Source organism: Mytilus californianus, unplaced genomic scaffold (genome assembly GCF_021869535.1).
Source record: "Mytilus californianus isolate M0D057914Y unplaced genomic scaffold, xbMytCali1.0.p SCAF_14, whole genome shotgun sequence".
NCBI lineage: Eukaryota > Metazoa > Mollusca > Bivalvia > Mytilida > Mytilidae > Mytilus > Mytilus californianus.
In genome coordinates, this window is record NW_026262626.1 from 24,464,396 (window position 1) to 24,470,307 (window position 5,912).

Below are 5,912 nucleotides of genomic sequence, written 5' to 3' on the forward strand. Positions count from 1 at the left end.
ACATACGATAGGATCACAGAATAAAAATATCTAACGAATTATCATAGAAAAAAACAATGAAAAGAGCAAAGAGGTATGTTATGGATCAGTATCAACAAAGGATAAATAATTCTAGGAAAAAAAATATTCTTCGATTGAATTATTTATTGATTGATTGATTGGTATATATATATTATACTATATTGTGAAAGTTCAAAATAGTTAACCAGAATAATGACAAAAATATAATGGTAAATATTCCATACAGGGTTCCTAGGATATTTCAGTACTATAACGAAAATGTATTATTATGCCAGATTTCCAAATAAACTACTATTATCACTTTTTTGTGTGTTTTTCCTTTGATCTTTTTTGTGATCATTTTGCATATCATGCTACTCGCATGGTAATGACAATTATCGCTAGAAACTAAGGGCGCACGTGCCGTTATCAATGTAAACATCAACGACGTCATGGGCAAAATAGAGATACCCAGATTACAATGTATCAATGTTCTTATAAACTCTAGGATGTTTCTTTGCCACATCTCATCTCAGGGCTTTCGCCGTTCGTTGAGATTGTAACTGAGAATCACCGTCTTGTTGAAAAACCATCGCTAATCTATAAGTATTTACTTTAAAGTTGATTGAGTGTATTTTACAAATAAGAAAGGTGATGATAACTACATATCTGCTAATGTAAAAGTTCTACGTTTATTCGATAAGGTGACTTTTAAATGGACTTCAGTTATGAAATAATATCAATCATGACTTTTTTATCGACAGGTATTGAAAATGTGTCCATAGAAGGTATGACCTAAACGTTTTTTGTTAGTCAGTATGCAACGTCAACACAAAACAAATGTTTTACTCACTGGAGATGTTAATGTTGGTAAAAGCACTCTGATTAGATATATGCAGACAAACCATTTTGATGACACTGTTGTACCAACAGTAGAAGTGAGCAGAAATAAATATAAATTTACAATAAATGGAGAAGATTTAGAAATTACCATGGAGGACACACCTGGAATAAAATCTGGGGATCATAGATTTGAGTAAGCTATTTAGGACCAAGAATACATGTTCAATATAAAAAAAAAGATTGTGTGGCAATGAGACAATTCTCCACAAGAGACCAAATGACGTAATAGTTAACACGTAGAAGGTCGGTACCGTGCGGTCTTCATCAATGAACAAAACCCATACCGCATAGTAAGCTATAGTAGGCCCCGAAATGACAAATGTGAAACAATTCAAACGAGAAAACTAGCGGTCTGATTTATGTACAAAACTATGAACGAAAAACAAATATTGTAAACAGCAACAAACGACACCCACCGAACCAGAGGCTCCTGACTTTGGACAAACACAGACAAAATGTGACGGGGGTAAAAACATTTATATGGCGCCAAATACTCCCCCTTACCCGGGAGAATGGTGTAAAAGTTCAACATAAGTACAAACTACAAAAAACAATTGAAAAGAACTTAACTCATATCGATACAAAGCACAAAAACCCTTACTAAAACACAAAAACACAAAGATCTGACAGTTATCGCAGTTACTAAACATGCTAAAAGCTAGTTCCAAGCCAATAACAACTGAGGAAAAAAAAACAATGTTTGTAAGACCATATGCTTACACGTGAACTTGTTGATGTGAATATTGTATGTGCAAAGTTATAACATCTGGCTGAAATGAAGTCAGGACAATGCTGAAACAGTATAAGACTACAAAAGTTATATAAACTATGCTTTTATTGTTTGAGTCGTAAAGACTTCGGTTTGTTGAATTATTTTATTTGAACATTATTTCACATGTTGACGCAAAGATAAGAAGTATTTACGATATGTATGTGTTTTTATTCGTGACAACTCTAACATGTTTAAAAATTATTTCAATATCGGAATTAACCACTTGTCAATATCGAAAAAATAAAATAACAAAAATACAGGGCTACAAGGAGATTTTCAAAACGGAAATCCTTTATCAAATGGCAAAATCAAAAGCTCAAACACATCAAACGAAAGGAAAACAACTGTCAAGATAACAATTGAATACAATTAATTGAATGTGCCTGTTACAAAATTCTTATATGGTCGTTTGTGCATATTGATTAAAATATTGTTAAAATCACGTACATATAAAATCTAAAGCTCTTTCAAGTCACCAATTTTTGAAGTGTTCCATGAAGTCCTTAGCATGATACAATTTCCCAAAATATACATTTTCTCCACAACAAGTTTTAGAGCACGCCGGTATGCTCATTGGCACCCTAACTTTCAATATAATAATATTGTTTGTGTGTGAATATAGTGATTTTAAAGTTATGTGTCTTTTCAGTTTAAGAAAAAAAAAAAAAGAAAGAAAAAAGAATTATACAGTAACTGTTTTGTAAACAGATTTTTTTTTACTACTCTATAACAATTTTTAAAATAAGACGTCTCGAATTTTAAACAAATAAGTGAGGTCTCCTCAATTTATTCTCATAAAATGTTCACATCAGAACAAGGTCCGTTTGAATTTTTTAGTAACTTAATTTAAAAGTGTTAACTCTTTTGCTGCATATCGATCGGTCAGGCTGGTATCTTTTACCTCAAAGCATTCAAATCAACTTGTTACAGATTTTGAGTTCGTTTTTTTCAATATTTTATAGAAATGTTTTTCAAGAAAGTGAATTTTTAGCATCTATTAATTTTACAGTACATTTATCATATTTATATGAATTTTACATAATCAAAATCAAAAACTCATATGGCAAATAACTTTCATAAATCTTGGTAGATGAAAATATGTGAGCCGCGTCGGATAGAAATCGACCTTATGCAAAAAAAATCTCAATTTGAGTTTTGTTCATATTCATTTTGATAACAGTCATACAATTTGAATACAAAAAACCGTTTTACTCTAGCTTTCTTCTTTAAAAAGTTTCGCCATTTCAAAGTGTTTACGGATAAATATATTTAACCTCACAATCTCACGAAAACGTCGTGAAATTAACGTTATCCTGCATTAATTTTATTATGTATTGGTCATTTTCTCGTAATAAAGAGAGACATGAAAACATGCATTTGTATACAATATTTAATTTAATTTATAAGATTGTTACAATGAAAACATAATAGATTCTCAAGTTTTCAATCCAACTTTAACCAGTACATGTAAAATGTTACTCCTCAGAAGCACGAGGACAAAATTCGTCACGGAAATTAAACTGAACAAAAGGACGGACTTCATTGTACAGATAACGCCTTCTCTCCTCTGTCAGCCCCGCTGGCTGAATAACTTCTGGAAGTGTCGCGAGCAACTCCGGTAGGTTTGCGCCTTCCTTTAGGAGGACCAGTCTTTTCTCCGGTTGATCAAGAGTTTCTCTCGCAAATACGACTCCTACTTCGTCACTGGTAAATCTGAAGTGACGGAATTTTCCTATACCTCTGAGTGGTTTAAAATATTTAGTGAATAAATGATCCCATCTGTACCACTTTAAACTGTTTTCGTCATCGTCATTTTCATTATAAACGTCTGACCTGTTGCATTTGGCAGAATAGTCAACAATTAAAACCAGTTGTGATACAGTGTTTACGTCCGACTTTCTAAATTTCTTTTTCAACATGCCAAAACATGCGTCACATAAACATTTTGTGTGTCCAGCAATCATAAAATGCAAATTAATAGTTTTGTGTAAACACTTTGCGCACCTCCACAACAGATAATGTAAAGTAGTCTTATTTTTGTTTTGTCCCACGGAATTATCAGCATGAAAATGACACGCTTTTTCACCGTAAGTATTACCATGCAGATAATGATGCAGCATGCTTAAAACAGCATTGGGTCCATATGTCCGACTTCCATTTTCCCCGATTGTTTGTTGCTCATCAATCAAATAATTCGTTTGCATTGGAAAGTTTTCATCGCAAACTCCAAATATTTGAACCTTTCGAGGTGTTAAAAAGTATAGAGCTCCAACCTGTTGAGACGAATGTGGCAAGTTTACATATTGTGAAAAGTCAAAAGTATAATGAACATTTTCAAAATTTTTTGAACATGGAGTGTTAATACTTTCCTATTGGAGACTCAGCCAACTTTAATTCATCGCGTGATCTTTGTGTACATAATTTATAATATTCACGCTCCGTCCGCGCAGACTGTATATGGTCAATTAATTTTTGAGTTGTCACTAATTTCGCGTCTTCCGAAATAGATCCGGAAATTTCCTCCCTCAACTGAAAGCACGTTTTACACAGATCCGTCTTTGGTTTCATAAATTGAATATGAGGGACACATGCATTCCAAACTTCCTTAAATACGGTTAGTTGAACATATTGTTGTTCGGAGTTAACGCATGAATCAACATATTTAGAGTGTACATATTTCTTGCTCTCGCTACAAGGTAGAAGAATAGGAGGGGTATTGTCGGTTGCCCGAGGCGCAGCCGGAAGAGGGAGACCAAATTCATCAGCATACCGCTTGATAAATTTTATCGTATTTTCAATCACTTCAAATGAATGTCCGTGATTCGATTTTCTTCCACTAAGACCATGTGATCGAGGGGTCGCGCCATTTTCATTTAAGTGCTGTTTTAAACTTTTAAATTCGCTCCTCCCAATGTTATAAACATTTCTTCATGTGAACTCGCATATCTCAACTACTTGAAAAGAATATCGGTATCGTTTTCGTTCTCTCTTTCCGCCTCTGAAAACCGAGTCTGTTATTTCTAAGTCTTCTAATTTTGAAAGCAAGTATATGTCACGCTCTGCTTTTGTAAATTCACGGACAGATAACGATACATCATAGGCCTGTTCTCTGAATGTTGAAAGCTTTGTAAAACATTTTTTTGTGCAATTACAGTCGTTAGCAAATAGAGCATTTATTCTTAATCGGGAAGGATCCTCTAATTCATCATTTTGATTAAGAGTACATGTATTTTCCGATTGATCTTGAGTGACGGAAGTGGAATAAAATTCCAGGGCCCTAGCTTAGATTGTGTCACATGTATTTTCAATATCAGATTCGTCATTTTCATTATCGGAATCGCCGTTATCAGACAAATTCAGTTCATTACTGCTTGACGCCAAAACCTTTGGTATTGACCCTATATATTGTTCAAAATAGGCAACTGCTTCATTTTCTAGTTCTTCGCATCCTATGTTATTGAACCAATCCATATCAGGAATTTACTACAACATTAAAAAGGAATGGAATTAAAGACAAATTGAACCAAGAGATTGTTTCGACACGACTGGTTGTCGCGCTTTGCGCCATAATAGTTCACCAGTGATTAGTGATACCGTATGTAGACCAAAATCTCAAATAATTTATATTTAAATTTTAGTAGTTCAAATTTCAAAATAAACGAGTTTTTTTTAAGATGAAATTTTGGTTTAGTATTTATTATCCCAACATCACAGTTAACATCTTTTAAAATTGTTACCTTAATCACGCAGACGGACGGACGGACGCGAAAATGCAAAACCCACGGATGCATAGATCGGGAATTTTATTGCCCGAATACTAATTTTAAAGTTGTCGGGATATGAAAAAGGAGGTTTAAAAGGTTTTATCTTGATAGTTATTAGTTTTCCAAATACATGTACACATGTATTTTGCAAATGTTTCACTCTTTCTTTCAATTTCTAAATAGATATGTCATTGAACAGAAATTACACGCAAAACATTTCTAAATTTCTTAATAGATTTGAGCAGAAATTGCACGCAAACAGTACAAAATCAACCTTCAGCACGCACAACGTTTTTGTCTCTCTTTAATATTGTATATTTGTGTTGTTGTTTCTTTTTAAATTGTCCAAAATGCAACGGTACAATGATATGAATAACTTTTGACTTAATTTGTTTTTGCGTGTGTGTGTCAAAGTTTTGCAATACAGCACAAATTTCGTTATAAACCACCACAAATAGTTTTTCAGCCAATTA

General features: G+C 33.3%; 1 pseudogene; it reads right to left on the bottom strand.

Moving 5' to 3' along the window:
* Nucleotides 1-1,081: 1,081 nt before the first annotated feature.
* Nucleotides 1,082-5,146, bottom strand: LOC127724934 (uncharacterized; annotated as a pseudogene).
* Nucleotides 5,147-5,912: the final 766 nt, after the last annotated feature.